This window comes from Eumetopias jubatus, unplaced genomic scaffold (genome assembly GCF_037043125.1).
Source record: "Eumetopias jubatus isolate StellerSeaLion01/CBP00866 unplaced genomic scaffold, mEumJub1_p1.0 scaffold_17, whole genome shotgun sequence".
NCBI classification, from domain to species: domain Eukaryota; kingdom Metazoa; phylum Chordata; class Mammalia; order Carnivora; family Otariidae; genus Eumetopias; species Eumetopias jubatus.
In genome coordinates, this window is record NW_028274823.1 from 45,629,144 (window position 1) to 45,652,580 (window position 23,437).

At 35.7% G+C, this 23,437-nt stretch overlaps 1 protein-coding gene and 1 pseudogene across 1 annotated transcript in view; both read right to left on the reverse strand.

The window, feature by feature from the left end:
- The window catches only part of CCSER2 (coiled-coil serine rich protein 2), a 186,970-nt gene that overhangs the window by 107,945 nt on the left and 55,588 nt on the right, over positions 1–23,437 (reverse strand). The gene's annotated exons all lie outside the window — the stretch shown is intronic.
- LOC114205516 (U6 spliceosomal RNA) lies at positions 9,494–9,591 on the reverse strand (annotated as a pseudogene).

Consider the following 23,437-nt stretch of genomic DNA (forward strand, 5'->3'; position numbering starts at 1 on the left):
TATGATATCACACTGAGAAAGTACTAAGAAAACCCAGTGGAAAAGGAAGGGGAACACAGTTAACTGTAGTTACAGGGAGAAAAGAAGAGAGGAAAAACCATCCACATTTATGCCTCAACTTAACACTCACAATAAATCACTGCATATGATGTTTCATAAATTTAGTCACGTGGGAAGATGGTCTGTAACATGGGGATAGGGGAAAGAAGATTGCATATGTACAATATAACTTCATCTTTAATACTGAAAAAGCCAAAGGATTATTATAATTTTCCATTATGTGAGATAATATGTACTTATGTTCTTTATATTCTTTTTTTCTGTAGTAAGCTTTTATAATATGCAAAACTTCATGTTGGAAAAAGCGTACCTTTCTTGGGATCAGCAGAGAAGTTCAAACCACACAAATCTAGCCTGAGTGTGGGAACCCATCAACCTGGCACATCCCTTAACAACAATAAAAACCAGAGCTATCTGCCCCTCCTAACTTCACTCAAACTATTCTGGACCACGTTGGGTACCTGCACTGCTCTCCCCATAAAGCATCATTATGTGAGTAATAAATTGTTTCATACCTTCTCAGTATACAGTCTTGACATCTAAACAAATTTGGGGGGAGGGAAGTAGACCCTGTCCCTCCATGTGGCAACTGAAAGACACACTCTCAATAACTCAACACATAAAAAAAAACAATATATGGAAGGCACGTCTTTGTCAAGAGTTTAGCTAAACTACTCTATGATATTGCTGCCTTGGCATCCATTTAGTGTGGTCAAAGGACCTGCAGGGGTCTTGAACTGAAACTAGCCCCTCCCATGAGTTCATGCCCTACGTAACAGCCTCAGCATCAAAAGCAAATGTAAATTCCTGATATGACTTCTCCAACAGCCCTTGTGAGCAATAATCACCCTGCTTCCCAGGGCCTTCCCCTTGTGTACCCCTTAAATAAGCCCCCATGGGACTTATAAAAACCCTGCTCTTTTTGGTTTGACTTGACCAATTCAGACTTAGTTCAGGAATCCCAAAGCACTCTAGTCATCAACCCTAATAAAGTCACATATCCCAGATCCTGTGACTCCCTATCTGCACTTTTATGGCCCCTTCAGGCATGCCAAATACTTCCTTCAGAACCTGTTAGTAATAAACGCTTCTCTATTTCAATTTCCTTTGTGGTCTTTTATTGAACTGGGGTTCACCATCCAACACTCCAGGGCTCTACTTCACAAATGTTAATTTAACAAAGTTGAACAACCCTCCAAGGCTACTTGTCTTCCCTCAAACAGTTCCTTTACAGTATGATAGTGGCTCAACTACCATGAAAGCCCAATGGATGGATATCTAAGTCTTAGCTTGTCAGAAAAAGCCTAAAACAAAGTCAAATCAGAGAAAATCTAAAGAACAAGCAAATATGGCCTCTAGAACATGGAAGAGGAGAATACCTTATCCATAAACAGTATGCTAAAGGCAAGGAATCAAAAAGCATAACCTATTCTAAGTGTTAGCAAATTTGTTTTTAAAAGACAAAAGTAAATACTTAGATTTTACAGGCCCACAGACAAACTCAGTATATTATATAGGTACTTATATAACCATTTAAAGTATAACCACCTAAAATATAAAAAACATTTTCCCCAAGCTCTAAAAAACAAGGTGGTTGGCCAGATGTGGCTTATATGACACAGTTTGCTGACCTGCTCAATGCAAATAATTGCAAGTAGTTCGTTAATAATTGTTATGGACCGAGTATCTGTATTTTCCCAAAGTTTTTATACTGAAGCCCTAACCCACAATATGAGTGTATGTGGAGGTAGGGTCTTCAGGAGGTAATTAGTTTTAGACAGGGTCATGATGGTGGGAACCCCATGATGGGATTAGAAGAGAAGAGAAAGAAACCAGAGCACACACTTTCTCTCCCCCCACCATGTGAGTATATAGTAAGAAGGTGGCTGTCTGAAAGCCAAGAAGAGGGTCTTTACCAGGAAATGAATTTGTCAACACCTTGATCTTGGACTTCCAGCCTCCAAAACTGAAATAAATGTCTGTTGTTTAAACCACTCTCAGTCTACAGTATTTTGTTATAGTAGCCCTAGATGACTAAGACAACACTCAAACAGAGAAGTAGATCTATATCGTGAACAACAATTTAGGCCACATTAAGGAGTTTGGACTTTATGTCAATGAAAGCGGTATGACTGATGAGCTTTCACAAGTGGTAAATTGAGATTTACATTAAAGAAATATTATTCTGGCTGCTGTGTACAAAATGAATTTAAGTAGGAAAGAAAAAGCAGTTTTGTGGCTATTGCAGAATGCATGTGACATATGATGGTGGTCTGACATTAATCAGTGTCAGTGAGAATGAAAAATAAGCAGTTAGGAAACATACTGAGGAGTTAGGATCTATAGAACCAAAGCTCACTGAGAGGTAAGGAAGGAGCCACGAATAGCTCCTTGGTTCCTGGCTTAAGAAACAAATGGATAATTCCTACTCACTGAAATAAAGTATAAAAAAAGGAAAACCAAATCTAGTAGGAGATAAAAGAATTAATATATAATTTTAGAACCTGGTAATTTTGACATGCTTACTGCATCTCTGAGAAGACATGTTCAGCAGATGACAATATATGAGTGTGGAGTTGGGCAAAGAGATTTGAGGTGTGGGAGTCAGCACCACACTGATGACATAGAAAGCTGAATAAGGAGTTTCACAAGAGGGACAGTACAGAGTTGAAGACTGAATTCTAACATCTGTTTTAGACAATTTCCCCCTATTCATCTTTATAGGAGGTCTATGTTTCTCTGAGTTATATCAGAGATATTATTTGAGACTTTTCAGTAAGGAACCAGGCAAAGAGAGAAAGAAAAAAAAAAATTGATCTACTGTAATTTCTCTTCACCAACTTAGAAATCCATCGTCTGCACAGGTTAGGAGCTGTATCATTATTATAGAAAGAAAGAAAACCATGTAGCATGGAGATTGGTTAATGTGAGAAAGAGTTTCTGTTCCCATGTTTGTTATACCAGGCTCCTCTCACTGGCAAGCCTGCACTTATTGAGAGCCAATATCCACTTCTAACTGTTTTGGTTGGGAGACCATCTAATAAGACCATTAGCTGGGAGCATGACAAAGAAAACCTAAATCTGTATATTCTGGCTCCCAGAGGCTTCCCACAAGCCTCACTGGAATTAAAACTCTGAATACATATTAGCAGAATCATCACAGAATTTCCTTGACCTCTGAGAAGAGAATACTTTTCCATTCAAATAGAGCAAGCTGGGGCACCTGGGCTCAGTCAGTAAGCATGTGCCTTCAGCTCAAGTCAAGATCCATCCTAGGGTCCTGAATCAAGCCAGGCATCGGGCTCCCTGCTCAGCGGGAAGTCTGCTTCTCCCTCTCCCACTCCCCCTGCTTGTGTTCCCTCTCTCTCGCTGTGTCTCTGTCAAATAAATAAATAAAATCTTAAAAAAAAATAGAGCGAGCTATGAGATGGTGTGCCAGTTCTTCCTCCCATGAATCCCTCCTTCACTAATAAATTGGAGAAAGCCTCCCCAAGTTTTTTTTTTTTATATATATTTTATTTATTTATTTGACAGAGAGAGAGACACAGCGAGAGAAGGAGCACAAGCAGGGGGAGTGGGAGAGGGAGAAGCAGGCTCCCCGCTGAGCAGAGAGCCCGATGCAGGGCTCGATCCCAGGAGCCTGGGATCATGACCTGAGCTGAAGGCAGATGCTTAACAACTGAGCCACCCAGGCTCCCCAAAAGCCTCCAAGTTTTTGACAAATGAATAGCACTATCACTATCTGCTGTAATTATCATGCAGTAAAATTTTTTATGGTATGCAGTTTATGAATTTTAAAATACATATTAATTTGTGTAAACACCAATGCAATTAGGACACAGAATAGTCTCTTCACCTGAAAAATCTCCCTTGTACTATCCAGTTATAGTTACACCCGCTGCCCACCCATATCCCCAACAATGATCTGTTCTCCATCACTACAGTTTTATCTTTCAAGAATGTCATATAAATGGAATCATACAGTTTTTAACCCTTTCAGACTGGCTTCTTACACTCAACAGAATGCCTTTAAGATTCACCTAAGTCGGGGCACCTGGGTGGCTCAGCTGGTTAAGCATCTGCCTTCGGCTCAGGTCATGATCCCAGGGTCCTGGGATCGAGTTCTGCCCACATCAGGCTCCTTGCTCACTGGGGAGCCTGCTTCTCCCTCTGCCTCCCGCTCCCCCGGTTGTGCTTTCCCTCTCTCTATCTCTCTCTGACAAATAAATAAATAAAATCTTAAAAAAAAAAAGATTCACTTAAGTCATTGAATACATCAATAATGCATTACTTTTTATTGCTGAGTGGTATTCCATTACATGGATGTACCAGTTTGTGTATCCATGTACTCAGTGAAGGATATTTTGGTTTTTCCAGTTTTTAGCTGTTATAAATAAAACTATTATGAACATTCATGTACAGGTTTTTATGTGAATATAAACTTTCATTTCCAGAAGTGGTGGGATTGCTGGGTGACATAGTAAGTATATGTTTAACTTCTTAAGAAACTTCTAAACCATTTCTCAGAGTAGCTCTAAGGGTCTGCATTCTAGTTATCACTGAAACTGGCCTTTCCTATATGCCCCTCTACAGCTTGACTGCAAATCTGAAGACAGCAGATCTTGTTCCCAGTTTAGGGGACCTTGGTCCCTGTTTCCAAAGAGCTCAGTGTTGTGTTTCTCTGTTCCAACCTGTCTGGTGTTACCTGAATGACTGACACAAAGTGCATGTCTTTGTTTTGCCTAACTTGGAATTCACACACAGTAGAAAAGTAATGGACATTGCTCAAAACCACTGTGAAGCAAACAATCCACAATCACCCTGGAGCAAAATATTATAGTTGACACATAAAATTGAATACTGAAAGACTGAGAAAAAGGCTAGAAAGAGTGTTCCCTTGGGAAATTAGATAATTCAGAGGTGCCATGTATAGTGGGGAATTTATCATTTATTTTTTTTGAGAGAGAGGGAGCGTGCATGTGCACATGGCGGGGGAGGGGCAGAAGGATTCTCATCTTAAGCAGGCTCCACACCTAGCAACGGGGCTTGATCTCACAACCCTGACATCAAGACCTGAGCTCAAATCAAGAGTCAGATACTCAACCGACTGGGCAACCCAGACACCCCTACAGTGAGGAATTTAGAAAGCCACAAAAAAGCCCAGGGCAGGATGCATTCTCAGTAAAGACCTAAGAGGACCCAAAGCTTTCAACTCTAGCTAATCTCTAGGCTCAGAAAAAGTAGTAAGTGAAGGTTAAGGCAGGGTTGTAAACCATCAGGCTAAGCACTGAAGGAGTACCCGAACAAAGAGCCAAAATGCAAAGATAAAGATAACAAGGTTTTTTAATTTTGACTTTGAGAATTTTTTATTCTCCTGCTTTGAATTCTTTGTTCTTTCTCTGTCAACCTCCTTTCATCTTTCCCTCCTTCCCTTCTCTCTTACTCTCACTCTCTTTCTCTCCTCCTTTTGTCTCTTTTGTTTGTTTTTGGCATTCAAGGAAATCCCTGCATAAAACACTAAAGAAACACATGCTAAAGTAACACAAACTTCTTAGACCAAACATGACAAGCAAGAAGACTTTACAAAAATAGTTTTAACGATTGAGCCACCCAGGCGCCCTTTTTTTTTTTTTTTAAAGATTTTATTTATTTATTTGACAGAGAGAGACACAGCGAGAGCAGGATACAAAAATAGTTTTAAAAAAACTACTTAAAAAGCAAACACCGATAGCCTACAGCAAGTAACAAAACAAATCCTAAGGTGAGTAAAGAATATGATTTCCAGTTCTACCACATTAAAATATTCAAAATGTCCAGTTTTCAACAAAAACTTTAAGTCACGCAAAGAAAGTATCATCCATTCACAGAAAAAATAAATAATAGAAATGATCCCTGAAGAAGCTCAAGCACTGAATTTTGTCTATTGACAAGGACTTATTTAAAACAGTCTTTGTTTTATCTTTGAACATACCTTTGAACAACAATATGTTCAAAGAACTCAAGAAAACCACAGGCAACGAATATCTAACCAAGTACAGAACATGGGTAAAGAAGGAATATAAAAAACAAACAAAAAGAAATTCTGGAGTTAAAGTATAACAAATGAAAAATTTGCCGAAACTCCTGGGTATATATCCACAATAACTGAAAGTAGGATCTCAAAGAGCTATGTACACACCCACATTCACTGCAGTATTATTCACAATAGACAAGAGGTGGAAACAATCCAAATGTCCATCAAAAGATGAATGGGTAAATCTGTATATACATTTAATGGAATATTATTCTCCTTTAAAAAGAAGGAAAGCTTATTAAATGCAGTAACATGGATGAACCTTGAGGACACTATGCTAAGTGAAATAGGCCAGTCACAAAATGATAATACTGCATGATTCCACATATATGAAATATCTAGAATAGTCAAACTCATTGACACAGAAAGTAAAATGGTGGTTACCAGGGACTGGAGGTGAGAGGGAAAAGAAGAGCTTGTTGTTCAATGGATACAGAGTTTCAGTTATGCAAGATAAAAAAAGTTCCAAAGGTGTTGTACAGCAACATGAATATCGTTAATGTTATTGAACTATACTTTAAAACTGCAATAGTAAATTTTATGTAATTTTTTACCACAATTAAAAATTAAGAAAGAACAATTAACTGTTAACTCTTGAGAATTAAGAGATTATACAGTTGTAAACCTATATTTTTGCATACCTACTTGATGCCAGGTATTGTGATAAACATTTCAAATAAATTACCTTGATTTGGTCCTCGTGAAAAAAAAAATCACAAGAATTTCAATAGCAGATCTGAACAGGGAGAAGAAAGAATCAACAAATATGAAGATTTGTCCATTGTAATTATTCAGGCTATGCAGAACAAAGAAAAATAATAAAAATAAAAAGATTGATCAGAACCACGATGAGATACCACTTCACACCAGTCAGAATGGCTAAAATTAACAAGTCAGGAAACAACAGATGTTGGCAAGGATGCAGAGAAAGGGGAACTTTTTTTACACTGGTAGTGGGAATGCAAACTGGTACAGCCATTCTGGAAAACAGTATGGAGGTTCCTCAAAAAGTTAAAAACAGAATGACCCTATGACCCAGCAACTGCACTACTAGGTATTTATCCAAAGGATACAAACATAGTCAATCAAAGGGGCACATATACCCCAATGTTTATAGCAACGATGTCCATAATAGCCAAAATATGGAAAGAGCCCAGATGTTCATCAACAGATGAATGGATAAAGAAGATGTGGTGTGTGTGTGTGTAAAAAATGAAATATTAGCCATCAAAAGGAATGAAATCTTGCCATTTGCAACGATGGGAATGGAACTAGAGGTTATTATGCTAAGCAAAATAAGTCAGAGAAAGACAAATGCTGTATGATTTCACTTATATGCGGAACTTAAGAAACAAAACAGATGAACATAGGGGAAGGGAAGGAAAAATAAAATGAGATGAAAACAGAGAGGGAGGCAAATCACAAGAGACTCTTAACTATAGGAAACAAACTGAGGGTTGCTGGAGGGGAGGTAGGTAAGGAGGATGCAGTAATTGGATGATGGGCATTGAGGAGGGCAGTTGATGTAATGAGCACTGGGTGTTATATGCAACTGATGAATCACTAAATTCCACCCCTGAAACTAATAATACCCTATATGTTAACTAAATTGAATTTAAATAAAAAAATTTTTAAAAAGCCTGATAGATTTCTGTCAAGGCATCCAACATATGCATGATAAGAACTTCAGAAGGAGAATGAAAAACAGGTAGAAAGAATATTTGAAAAAATAATGGCCAAAAACTTCTCAAATTTGAAAACAGGGATTTACACATTGAAGAAACAAACTGAATTACAAAAAGTATAAATGCAGACAGCATACCAAGACACATTATATTCAAATTGTCAAAAGCCAAAGATAAAGCACCAAGAGAAAAGCAATGCACCGTATGCAAGGAATTCACAGTAAGATTAAGAGCCAAGTTCTCATCACAAAGCATGGAGGCCAGAAGCCTATGGGATCGCATGTTTAAAGTGCTTAAAGAACACTCAACCAAGAAATCTCTATCCAGGAAAACTATCCTTCAAAAATAAAGGAGAAATTAAGAGATTACAAAATAAAAACAAAAACGAAAAACTGAGTTTGTAACTAGTAGGCTTGCCTTACAAAAAATGCTAAGGGGAGTCATTCAGGCACAAATACATAAAATAAGAATTATATGCTAATGTGTACACAATGTATTAAGATATAATTTGTGACAATAACATGAAAAAAAGGGGAACAAAATTATATAGGAATAGAGTTTTTTTATACTACTGAAGCTAAGTTTGTATCAATTCAAACTAGGTTGTCATAAATTTAGGATTTTCATTGTAATTCCTAGGTAACCAAAGAAATATTTTAGATACACACATTTGAAAAATTAGAAGAGAATCAAAATGGTATATTGCAAAAAAATCAATTAAACTCAATAAAGTAGCAACTGAAGAAATAAGAAGCAAAAGTATAAGACATGCAGAAAAAAAAACCCAGCAAAATTAGATACAGGTAAGGAATTCCTTATCTGTGACTACTGTAAATGGATTAAATACTCCAAATGGCAGAGTGGTTTAAAAAAAAAAAATCCATATGTAAATATACATATAGTCACCTTAGACTCACACTGTATCTAAAGACACATAAAGGTTAAAAGTAAATATGCAAACAGGAACCAGAAGACAGCTGGGTGGCCACACTAATATCAGACAAAATACTTTAAGGATATTATATATTGATAATAGATGAATTAATCAAGAACATATAACAATTACAGACATGTATATACCAATCAACAGAGCAAAATATATGAAGCAAAGACTGACAAATTTGAAGGGAGAAATAGAGAGTTCTACAATAATACCTGGAAATGTCAATACTACACTTGCAATAATGAATAGAATATCTGGATAAAAGATTGTTATGGAAATAGAGAACTTGAACAATACTATAAACCAACTTGACCTGAAAGATATATACAGATACAGATATGTAATATTTAAATATATATAACACATGATACAGATTTATATTTATATAATTTTAAACATATAATATTTATATTACATGTTACAAATTATATATAAAATAAAAATTCAATTATATAGACATACATATATTTGTATACACACAAAATAAAAAAATTTACCCAACAAAAGCAGAATACACATTCTTCTTATGTGCATGGGGCATATTCTCCAGGATATAACATGTTATTCACAAAATAATCCTCAATAACTTTTTTAAAAACTGAAATCACAAGAAAATCTTCTTGGTGCAAATGTAATGAAATTACAAATCATAACAGAAAAAACCTGGAAAACTCACAAAAAATGGAAATTGAACAATGCATTTTTTAAAGAACTTTGCAATATGTTTTTATTAAAAATATGGAATGCTTCACAAATTTGCATATCATCCTTGCCTAGGGGCCATGCTAATCTTCTCCAAATTGTTGTATATGTGCTGCTGAAGCGAGCACTGAACAACATATTCTTAATCAATTGATCAAAGAAAAATCACAGAAGAAATAGAAAATACTTAGAGAAAAATTAGTGTGAAAATACAACATACCAAAACTTATGGAATGGAGCAAAAACAGTGCTCAGAGTGAATTTTTTTGCAGCAAATGCCTACCTTAAAAAGAGAAGAAAAATCTAAAATTCAATAATTTAACTACAGCTTATGGAGCTAGAAAAATAATAGAAAACTAAACCCCAAAGTTAGCAGAGGAGAAAACATAAAGATTAGTGCAGAAAAAAATAAAATAGAAAACAGAAAACTCAATGAAACCAAAAGTTGGTTATTTGAAAAGCACAAATATGACAAACCATTAGCGATACTGACAAAGAAAAAAAGACAAAACTATACAAAATAACTAAAATCAGAAGCAAAAATGGGGACATTACTACCAAACTTACTAAAATAAAAAGGATTTTAAGAGAGTATTATAAACACTATGAACAACAGTACAAAAATTAGACAATTAAAATAATTGGACAAATTTGTAGATACATAGAAATTACCAAAATGACTCCAAAAAAAAAAATAGAAAATCTGAACAAACTTAAAACAAGAGACACAATAAGTAATCACAAACCTCCCAATAAAAAAAAAAACTACCAAATCAGATGGCTTAACTAGTGAATTCTACCAAAAATTTAAAGAATTAACACCATTCCTTTTCAAACTCTTCAAAAAAAAAAATAACACTTCCTAACTCATTCTATGAGTCCAGAATTACCCTGATACAACTGCCAGACAAAAATACTACAAGAAAAGAAAACTACAACAGATGAATGGATAAAGAAGATGTGGTCCATATATACAATGGAATATTACTCAGCCATCAGAAAGGATGAATACCCAACATTTGCATCAACATGGATGGGACTGGAGGAGATTATGCTAAGTGAAATAAGTCAAGCAGCGAAAGTCAATTATCATATGGTTTCACTTATTTGTGGAACATAAGGAACAGCATGGAGGACATTAGGAGAAGGAAGGGAAAAATGAAGGGGGAAATCAGAGGAGGAGACGAACCACGAGAGACTATGGACTCTGAGAATCAAACTGAGGGTTTTAGAGGGGAGGGGGTGGGGGGGTGGGTGAGCCTGGTGATGGGTATTAAGGAGGGCATGTATTGCATGAAGCACTGGGTGTTACACGCAAACAATGAATCATGGAACACTACATCAAAAGCTAATGATGTATTGTATAGTGACATAACATAAAAAAATTATAAAAAAAGAAAACTACAAACTGATATCCTTGATATGGATATAAAAATATAAATATATCCTAATAAATTCAACCAATCAGCATATCAAAAAGATTATATGCCTGGGATTTACCCCAGGAATACAAAGATAGTTCCACATATGAAAATCAATCAATATAATACACCACGTTTATAGAAGGAAAGAAAATAGCCACATCACCTCAATTAATGCAGAAATAACATTAGACAAAATGATCATCCTTTCATAACAAAAATATCCAGAAAAGCAGAAATATAATGGAACATTCTCAACATGATAAAGGACCTTTTATAAAAAACCCACACCTAACACACGCGATAGAGAAGGACTAAAAGTTTATTTCCCTAAAATCAGAAGCAAAACAAGGATGTATGCTTTCACCATTGCTATTCAACAATGTACTGGAGGTTCTAGCCAGAAAAATCACACAAGAAAATTAAATAAAAAGGCATTTGAATTGGAAAAGAAGAAGTAAAGTTATCTTTTTTCACAGATGACATCATTTTCCTTTTTCAATACTGTTTTGATATTTGGGGCACCATATATATATATATATATATATATATATATATATACACACATATATACGATGATATAAAGAATTCACAAAAGAACTACTAGAGCTAGTAAAAAACTCAACAAAGTTGAAGGGTACAATATCAACACTGAAAAATCAGTTATTTTTTTTCTATATACCAAAAGGAACAATCAAAAAAAAATTAAGAAAACAATTCCATTAACAATGGCATCCAAAAAAACAAAACAAAACAAAAGCCTAGAAAAAATTCAACCAAGGAGGTAAAAGACTTACATGCTGAAAAGTACAAAATATTGCTGAAAGAAACTAAAAAAGACCTAGATAAATAAAAAGATATTTTGTGTTCATAAACTGTAAGAATTAATGTTGTTAAAATGGCTACTAATCAAAGTAATCTATATTTTCAATGAAATCTTTCAAAATTCGAATGGCCTTTATTGTACAAATGAAAAAACTGATTCTAAAACTCAAATGAAAGTGTGAGGCGCCTCAAATATCAAAACAGTATGGAAAAAGTACAACAAATTTGGAAGATTCATACTTCTTGGTTTCAAAACTTATCTTTGTGATGAAGTAATCAAAAACATGCGATTACAGATTACTACAGTATTCAAAACAGTGTGCTACTGACACAATGATAGACATACAGATCAACAGAACAGAACTGAGAGAACAGAAATAAATGTATACATCTATGGCCAACTGATTTTTGACAAGGGTGCCAATATCACTCAATAAGGAAAGAGTCATCTCAACAAATGGTGCTGAGAGGTAAATATCCACATGCAAAAGATGGAAGTTGGACCATTACTTCACACCATAATAAACCTGCACAAAAACTAACTAAATGGATCAACAACCTAAATATAATAACTAAAACCATAAATGTTTAGAAGAAAACACAGAGGTAAATCTTTGTAACTTTGGATTTTGTAGTGAATTCTTAAGATATGGCATCAAGAGCAAAAGCAATGAGAGAAAATATAAACTGGACTTCATCAAAACTGTGCATCTTAGGATATTATCAATAAAGTAGAAAGACAACCTACAGAATGGAAGAACATATTTGCAAATCATGTATCTGATAAGTGTCTAGTATCCAGAATATGTAAAAACACAAGCAACTAATTTTTTAAAAAGTGGGCAAAGAACTTAAATAGACATTTCTCTGAAAAAAGATATATAAATAGTCGTCAAGCACATGAAAAGACGCTTAACATCACTATTCATTTGGGAAATGTAAATCAAAACCACAATAAAATACCATTTAACATCTAGTAGGATGGCTTTAATTAAAAAAAATTTTTAAGGTAAAAAAATTAAAGGAAAAAAGTAGAAAACAACTACTGTCAAGGATATAGAAAAATTGGAAGCCCTATACATTGCTGGTGGTTTATAAGATGATTCAGCTGCTTTAAAAAGTTTGGTAGTTCCTCAAAAACTCAGACAGAATTACTACAAAGTACATGCCCCTCAAAAATGTAAAGCAGGTACTCAAAACAAAAACATGTACATGCATGTTCATATCAGCACTATTCACAATAGCCAAAAGATAGAAACAACCCATAGTCCATCAATAATGGGATGTACATATGATGCATATTATTCAGCTTTAAAAAGGAACGGACTACCAATACATGCTATAATGTGGATGATCCTAAAAAAACATCATGGCAAGTAAAGGAAGCCAGACAGAAAAGGTCACATATTGTAGGTATGATTTATAAGAAATATCCAAAATAGGTAAATCCATACATGCAGAAAGCAGAGTGGAAGTTTCCAGAGGCGGGGGAGGGGCAGGTGGGAAGTAACTACTTAATACCTAGATACAAGGTTTACTTTGGTGTGATGAAAACATTTTGGAACTAGACAGAGTGGTGACTGTACAATATTGCAAAGTGTACTGCCACTGAGATGTTTGTTTTAATATGGTCAATTTTATGTTATGTGAATTTCACCTAAAGGGAAGAAAAGCTTTTGGAAATTAAAAATTATTGCTCAAACATCTTACAAAATTACTTGTGCGTTTAACCTCTGATTCAACACCATAATTCGAAGTATCTATCCCCAAAATACAGAAAGATAAAGTTATTTATCAAATATTTACTTGTAATAGCAAAAGCATATTACATATGCATAGAAGTTGAGGGGAAGTAAATATATACATATTGGCTTACTTTTTCTAAAACCACTGGAGTAACAAAAAAAGGTAAAAATTTTAAACAAAAATAGGTATATTCATATCCCTTCCACTACTTAGCCTCCATAATATATATTCTTATGTAATAGAGATATTATTTGGATATTTGGGTTGTTTCCAATCTTCTTACTAATACAAACAATGCTTGAATGAATCCCTAAAAATCTAAAGTAAAATGATATACACAAACCCAACTATATATCAAGTTAATGGAATAACGATTCAGGGAGAAACTATTTCAAGTAGGAAAAAAAGAAAAAAAAATCCTCAAACTGTTTTCAGTAATTATATCATCAGTGGTAGAATTATTATTCTGAAACCTTCATAGAACAAGACAATCCCATCAACTGTTGCATCCCCAATGGTAGCCTCTATCATTAAGACTTCACCAAGCAGTTCTGGTTTTATAATACTAGGTAAGGCATATTATTTTGCATAAAACATTCAGGTAAAGAAAACCAATCATTTCACATAAAACCTGTTTAAACATTCCAGTTTTCATCTGAACTTTTACCTTAATCCCATCAATCCATACATTACTATATTCTCTCAGTCTAAAAGTAGCCACAGTTAGAACATCATCAACAGATTGACTGATTGATTGATTATTTATTTATTTATTTGACAGAGAGAGACACAGCAAGAGAGGGAACACGAGCAGGGGGAGTGGGAGAGGGAGAAGCAGGCTTCCCACTGAGCAGGGAGCCCGATGCAGGGCTCAATAATGACCTGACCTGAAGGCAGATGCTTAATGACTGAGCCACCCAGGTGCCCCATCAACAGGTTTTGATACCAAAGCACATGGGGCTCCTATGTTAAAGAGTCCCAGAAAGGTCTCCTTTACACCCAATCACCATTTTACCCATTTGTATACATAAGGCCTTAGGTCCCCAGAGGGGAAGAATTAAGAGCCAAGGGACCCAGACCCTTCTTCAATCTTCACTTTGACTAACCTACCAGACCACTGTCCCAGGTAATTCCAGGTCAGGTTTCTCATTTGCATCTCTGCCTTTCACCTTTTAAATTCTCCCAAACTAAGATAAATAGGGGGTACTTATTTAGGGCCCTTTATGGTTATGGGACCAGCACTGGCTTCCATTGGTACATTTAATCTTCTATAGTGCTGCATTAACACCTCTGCTTCAACCTCATCAATGTTTGATATATTCATCCCATTTCTAATAAACATCCAGCCCTGAAAGAACAAGTCCCTAGGCTCTCTCCCCTTCTGTCTTTCCCTCCTTTCTTGTTAATGCTTTTTTTTTTTTTTTTTTTTGATCTTTAGTACCTATAAGGGAAACAGAGACAGCAAATATGACAAAGTTTCTTGAACAGTTGCTTGGTTTTACAGCATGGTTACATAGGATGGCCATGTAAAAGGGGCCCCCTTAATCATAGCACTTACCATCATCTGGGTAAGGAACATATTCAGTAGATGACTATCCCAATCACCATAAAGCCAGTCCAGGATGGCTTGCTATAAGGTGTACAGCCACTTCATCTTGGGTTTTCCACTAGGCATTTACAGAGGAAAGACAGTCTCTCTTTTCAGGTAAACAAACTTCACAGCAGTTTTTATCCAGTCCACCAGGCTACCTGCTCCCTTGGGAATAACCCACTGGATATAGCCATTTGTGACTGTTATATAGTAAGCTGTGGGTCTTATATCAACCATTCTCTTCCTCTTTATAACATTCAAAACCAAAGATACTATCCCTAAATTAGTCACTCTCACAATCCATTTCAGTAAAAATTCTTCAAGAAGCTGATGATGAACAGATCCACAAAATGAGACAACTCCTTGGCACTATAACCACTGGTTTCAGAAGTTTCTTGGTTTTGCCCTCCCTCCAACTGGACTACTTTTCTGCTAACCAGAGGTCATAGCAATACTGTGTTGTCCTAGAATAATTTTTCCCATTGCAGGTGGCTTCAAGACTACTGGTTTCAGTTCAAACTGACCGAAATCTAAGCTTGCCTCAGCATCAGAATCAGCTCCAGAACTCTACATTATTTTCATTTTAGCTATTACACATAACAATAATCAAGAAATTATATATTTAGTTTGTTTCTTATGTATGTATCCAGTGAACCATCTCATTGGGAGTTGAATTTATTATCATTTCTAAATTCCATCCCATAACTTTTGCCTTTAGTAATGGATCACAGCACAGCTACAGTTTCATATCATGAGTGAATATATAGCCATCTAAAAATAAAAAATTCTGCACTCCTTTGCCCCTTCATCCTTTCTCTTCTCAAATTATGTTTCAGTGAGTCAGGGTTGATAAAGCAAATTTCACTTTTTATGACACAAACTCCAGTGACTTATCATGCTAACGATCCAGAGTTAAAACAAACAAGTTAAAAGCTGTGGTCTTCTGCCCAAAAACGTATTTCCCCAGTCTAATCATAAGGAAAGCATGAAACAAATCCCAGTTGGGCAACATTCTAGAAAATATCTAACTAGTAGTACTCTTCAAAACTGTCAAGGCCATCGAAATCAAGGAAAGTCCAAGACACTGTCACAACCAAGAGGAGGCTAGGACATGACTACTAATTATAATACATATCCTGTATGGAATCCTAGAACAGAAAAAGAAGGGGAAAACTGAGAATATCCAAATAATATGGACTCTAAGTAATAAAATATCAATATTGGTTCATTAATGTAGCAAATATGCCATATTAATATAATAATAGGGGAAACTGGATATGGGATATAACAGTACTCTTTATACTATCTTTGCAATAATTCTGTAAATCTAAAACTCAAAATTGATGAATCATTGAACTCTACATCTGAAACTAATGATGTACTATATGTTGGCTGATTGAATTCAAATAAAAAAAACCCTAAAACTAAAAAGTTTACTAAAAATTGAATATTTACTAGGATCTTAATAATATTAAGAAATGACTTAATTTTTTAGAGGTATAGTAATGAAATTTAGCTATGTCTGAACAAGAGTCCTCATCTATTAGTAAAACATTGAGAAATAACTAATTATTAAGGCATAGTGAAATATCTATATATAAATGTACAAGTGTACATTTACATATAAAAATTTTATGAGTGGCTCAGTCAGTTAAGTGTCTGCCTTTGGCTCATGTCATGACCGCAGGGTCCTGGAATCGAGCCGTGTCAGGCTCCCTGCTCAGCGGGGAGTCTGCTTCTCCCTCTCACTCTGTGTCCGCCCCCCTTCATGCTCTATCTCTCAAATAAATAAATAAATAAATTTAAATAAATAAATAAATATTTTATATTACATTATTATATCACATAAATCATGATGATGTGTAAGACTCACTCAAATTAATCCTGTTCGGGGAGAGGAGTGGGTGAATAGGGATATAAATGAAAAAAGGCCATGATTTTGATCATCCTTTAAGTTGAATAACTGGTATAGTGAACCCCCTTGACTCTTCTCTCTAGGTTGGAATAGGTGTGAAATTTTCTATAAAAAATTAAGTAACTGCCTGATTTAAAAATTTAACAGAAAGGGCCAGAAGACAGACTCTAAGAAATCTCTCAGAAAGACAAAGGACAAAATAATAATAATAATAATAATAATAATAGAAGAATGAACAGAAATAGAAAAACAGGAAAGAATGGAAGCTCATAAGCTCATGTGAGATATAATAACCAACTATTAGAAGTTCTAGGAAAAGGGCACAGAAACAATGGAGGGGATAAAATAATAAAAAAAGAAAACAAAAATTTCCAGATTTGAAAAGTATAATGGATCAAACTCATTTAAGAAAGCTTCAAAAATTCTTGTTTGTGATTATCATCTCATAGATACCAAAAACATAGTGAGTGAAAATGAATCCAGAGTAACACTCAGCCTCAGTAACTTCTAATCCAGAGTTCTTCCTTGTCTCTCCCACCACAATATTAAAAAATCCCTGCTCAGAGAAATTTCAGATGTAGTACTGCTACAAGACTACCTGAAATAAAGGCTGAGGCAGCTAGTCTAACCGTAAACAAAACTCCAATGGCCAGATGTGATGACAGTGACCAAATTTAAATAAGCTTATAAAATATCACTACAATACAAACATTTTACAGAAGAAATTTCCTTAAAATAGAGCCTGTTCCCAGACCAAGAGAACAGAACAACAGGGCTCTATTGACATTTCTACACAAATTCTTTACAAAGAATACCCTATGACACAAAACTCTTAAAAAAAATTTTTTTAAATTAAATGACCGTTCATCACTGTATTTCCTGTGAATTATGCAACTAGAAAGAGAAGACTTCAGCTATAGCTCAATGCTTTATAAATTTCTCTTTTGCCCTCAAGAAACGCTCATCTTAGATTTTCCTCCATTCTTTCCAGGAACAAACCTACCTTAATAGCCAGGAACACCTTACAAAAATAAACACAGCATACAGGGTCACAAATCTAAGAGCTCCGGAGGAAGAAATGACTACTCACTGGTTCATTTTGGGATCTCCATGCTGAAATTATGATTTCTCACAAAATATTTTAAGAATTCTACTGCAATAAAAATAGGAATTCCGGAGAAATGAAATAATTTTCTTGATAAAAAGAATAATCCCTGGAATAATACCTGTGAATATGTTAAGTTACACAGCAAAAGAGGAATTAAGTTTGCAGGTGGAATTATGGCTGACAGTCAGCTGACCTTAAAATAGGGATTTTATCCTGGATTATCTAGGTGGGTCCACTGTAATTATCTTTAGAGTGCAAGACGGAGGCAGAGGAAGAGTGGTTAAAGAGATGCAGTGTTGCTGGCTTTAAAGATGGAGGAAGTGGGGAGGGTCATAATTCAAGGGCAGCCAATTGAAACTGGAAAAAGTTAAAAAAAAAAAAAAAAGGATTCTCCCCTTGAGCCTCCCAAAAGAACACAGCCCTGCGGACACCTTGATTTTAGCCCACTGAGACCTGTATCTGACTTCTCACCTACAGAACTGTAAGATAATAAATGTGTGTTGTTTTAAGACACTAGGTTTGTGGTAATCTGTGAAAACAGCAAGAGAAATCAAATATATTCTGTTTCTTTAAATTCTATAGTAAGACTTACTTCTGTTTCCTCTGGTTTTTTTTTTTTAAGATTTTATTTATTTATTTGACAGGGACACAGTGAGAGAGGGAACACAAGCAAGGAGTGGGAGAGAGAGAAGCAGGCTTCCCACTGAGCAGGGAGCGCGATGTGGGGCTTGATCCCAGGACCCTGGGATCATGACCTGAGCCAAAGGCAGACGCTTAACAACTGAGCCACCCAGGTGCCCCATGTTTCTTCTGTTTTAAATCCAATCCTATTCCTACTGCCTGAGAACTTTATAGTTTAAGTATCTGTTCCCTCCTTTCTGTGGTACTTCCCAGTGGGCTGAAAGAGACAAAGACCAACACATAAGCACATCACCTGATGAAAAGGAAGGAGAGATGAGTGTGTGATCTTGTGTGGGACTTCTCCTGGAGGTGGGTAAACTGTCTGCCCTGCCAGTCTTGTAATACGTTGTAGACTTTGGCAAAAAATCCAAGTCAAATTCTGCTTGACTTGACTTAGATCTTTTTAAAATTTACTTTAGCCTTTACAGGTTTCAGATGAATAATTTTAGCCACACTGATTATAAGGGTGGGTGGCAGATTTCAGTTAACATGTATGTTTGTTGAGAGCTTAGCTGAGCTATTCCATCATTTGTTGCCTCGGCATACATTTTTGGCCAAGCTGCCTGCAAGGGCCTTAAACTGACACTAATCCCTTGTACAAGTACAAGCCCTAGATAACAGCCCACAGTCACAAGCAAATGTTAAGTTCCCTGCCTCCCAACACCTTCCCCTTGTGTGGCCCTTAGGTAAAACTCCTGTGAAGCTTACCAAAACCCTTGCTCTTTATGGTCTGACTGGACAATCCACCTTACCCCAGGAACCCCAAAGCACTCCACCCATAGACCCTAATAAAGGCATGTGCCCCAGTTCCTCACTCTTTCTGCCTGTACCCTGCCTTGACCTTCTTGGGTGGTCCCTCAAGACAAGGCCTGTGAGTAGTAAACTTCTCTTTGCTTCTCTTGTGGTCTTTTGGCTCACCATCCAGCATCCTGGGGGCTCTACTTAAAAATGTTGATTTAACAAAATCATAACAATGTTTAATAAATTGAAATGCCAAATGCATTGGTGATTTAGTGTAGTACTCTTGTTGGATGATGGAAAAATGAATGTATTTAATGGCCCCAACTCCTTCAGTAGTCTGAATTTCCTTCTTTGAGATTCAATTTTCTGTCCTTAAAACCAGTCAAGTTACAGTGCATCACTGAGTGCCCATTTTAGCTGAGCATCAGACTTATTGCACATTACATCAAATGGACTTTTTAATATGCTGTTTTCAATGCCTAAAATGAATGTTCACCCTCTCTTTTCCTTGGCCAACCGGTCAACTTTGTATTCATTTATTGAAACTCAACTCAGACATAACTTCCTCTTTGAAACCTTCCAAACACACAAACATGGAGTTAACCTCCCATCTGCATTATTTTGAGACCACATGCATACTAATCATAGCATGCACATCACTTACAAAATTACAGTATGATAATTTATTTATATCTGCCAATCATATTAGACTTTGTATTCATTAAGGACAAAGATAACCTTATCTGTATCAGTAACTTCAGCAGTTAACAATATGTCTGGAACATAGTAGAAGCTCAATACATAATTACTAAATTAAACTTCAGATTGTAATAAACAATCTATAAGAAATAAAGTGAGGAAAAATATTGTGTTTAAAGGGTCATCACAACAATATTTGACAAATTTAAACTTTTTTTCATATATAAAAGTTACATTAACAGGTCAAAAAAACTCCTACTTTAATAATTAAATGCAAATGGAAGATTTACTAGTTTGGCAAAAAAATATAAATTAAAAAAAATTTAGTTTCCTTATCTCATTTTATCCCCTTATCTTAAGAAAAAAACAAAAAACAAAAGCTGAGTTGCATTAAATCCTTCTATGTGTTCAAGTTCTGTATTCTATATCACAGCACAGCTGAAAGTATCAGTATCAGTTTGAAATTTTCATTTACCTATATTAAGACGGTCTCAACTTTCTGTAAGCTGTCCCTCCACTATGACATCCATGCTAATGTCACATTCTTAGTTACTTGTACCTTGCTATTATGACACGTGGTACCTTAGAAACTTACTTTGTAAATAGGTTATGTCACAATATGAATGGAAAAATACTGAATAGCATTAAACAGTACCTTTAAGTTTTTCTATTTATCTCAAATTAAATGGCATGTCATCACAGCACCCATTTCAACAAGTATATATTGAGCACTTAGTGCGAGAAACCTAAGAGTGATGAGAGAGATAATGAAATATCAAGTATATTCCAGTATATTCTAATAATAGGAGATTAAAAGCAACCAGACAGACCAGCATAAGAACCAGTCAAAGGAGTTTAGATCTGACATTAGAAGTAATGGGAAAACCAACAGAAAAATAACAAGTCAAACCAACAATTTAGGATGATTTTGGCAGAATGAATAGAACCAACAATATTAGTCAGAACTTCTAAAAGTGAGGAGGTAACACTTTTCTCCCCTACAGTTAACAAATAATCCAATTTCACCAATTGTACCCACTAAACCTGTTTTCAAAATCACCCACCCCTCTAGATCTCCATTTTGCCCACTTTAGCTCAAGCCACTACCACCCATCTTCAGGAACAGTAGCTTCCAGCATCTTGTCTAGTTCCCTTCTAATTCAATCTTCATACAGAGCATTTTTTAAATGTAAATCAAATTGTGTCCCTTTCAAGCTTAAAACCCTCCGTCAGTTCCCCTTCAATTTTTAGGACAGAGATCCAAATCCTTTGAGCTCCATAAAAGCCTGTACTTATAGCCTCCTCTCCTGCCACTCCTCCCTTTCATGTCAGTGCTAGTAGCCTTCTCATAGTTCCTCAAATATTCCATAATCTCTTCCTGCCTCAAGGCCTTCTCATGTGCTGTTTACTAAAAGAGGTAACATCTTTGCAACTACATATACCCTTTTAACCCTAGGGCAACTTAGCCTAAATATCATTTCCAAAAACGCCTTACCTAACACCCACTCTAGACCATGCTTTTCCAATAACATGCTACTTTGTAATTCTCCTCTGTAGAACTTTCCCCACTTACTAACTGAAGATAGTTTCTAAGTTAGCTAAATATTTCAACCACATCGGCCTCATTAGGACACAAGCACCACTAAAATAAAAGCTATAACTGCCTGATCGATGTATCCTCAACATCTTGTGCATAACAGTCATTCAAATATGTCGAATGGATTGATGGATGCCTTCCACTGGAGGCCAGAGAAAGAATGGTGCTAGAAATAACAAAAAGAAAAGTGAAAGCCTAAAGAGCTTACATAGATTTATACTGAGTTTGAAAAATTAATTTCTGAATCTTTAAAATTATCTGTAATGTTCTAACGCAAGAGTCAGCAAACTTTTTTAAAAGACCAAATAGTAGGGGCACCTGGGTGGCTCAGTCAGGTAAGCGTCTGACTCGTGATTTCAACTCAGGCCATGATCTCAGAGTCCTAGGATCGAGTCCTACATCGGGCTCCACCGCGCTCATTGCGGAGTCTGCTTGTCCCCCACCCACCCCCAAATAAATAAAAAATAAATAAAATCTTAAAAAAAAAAAGACCAAATAGTAAGTATTTTAGGTGTGTGGGCAATACAGTCTCTGATGCAGCTATTCAATCCTGCCATAGCAGCATGAAAGCAGCCACAGACTATATATAAATTAAAGGCATGGTTGCACTGTAATAAAACTTTATTTACAAAAACAGGTTGGCAGCCTAAGGCTACGGCTTTGCTGGCCCCTATTAATACATCCCAAAGAAAGAGGAGGAAGAAATTAAACAAATAAAAAAAATAAAACTGTTCTTTCATTTTAAACTCATAAAGAAGCTTTTCTTGAGATGCCATACAAACTTTTCCCCAAACTTTGAACTCAAAATGGGTTAACATGTATTAATTAAAAGCACACATGGAATCTTCCTTTAATGGTCAGAATTAAGTATATGTCCTCTCTTAATGTGGATCATAAATTTATGCTGAGGCAGCAACTGTCTCTTTATTCATATGTATTTCTCAGTAACTAGAGTACAGAGCACACAGTGGAAATTTAAAACACATGCTGAACAAATGAATGACCCAACCATAGATTAGCCTTTCCCCTTTTCATTCTTCTAGTCTACTATAGTTTGGTGCAGAGACAAGAGGAGAAGCAATTAATCTGTATGTTTCGATTTTCAAAAAAGATAGGGACACCTGGGTGGCTCAGTTGGTTAAGCATCTGCCTTCAGTTCAGGTCATGATCCCAGGGTCCTGGGATTGAGTCCTGCATCAGGCTCCTTGCTTAGCAGGGAGCCTGCTTCTCCCTCTGCCTGCCACTCCCCCTGCTTGTGCATGCTCTCTCTCTGTCAAATAAGTAAAGAAAATTAAAAAAAAAAAAAGATACTCTCCAGTAAGACTGAAAAGGAACAATTTTCCAAAAGGCAGACAGACATTTAATAACAAAGAGAAAACAGAATACAACAGTGAATAGCACCTTCTTTACCTTAAAGAAGAAACCCAGTATAAATTTATGGTGCCACATCATACAGTAGAGACAATAAACTGGGAGCTGGTTTATTCCAACTTCTAATTCCTCTGTGTCTCTTAAGTGATTGTGTGACTTAACTTTTCTAGGCTTCAGTATCCTTCTCTATAAAATTAGTGGATAAGAGTAAATGATCTCTATGTCCTCAATTCTATAGCATCTAATTTTTCTGTATACAAAAGACTCAACATAGCACTG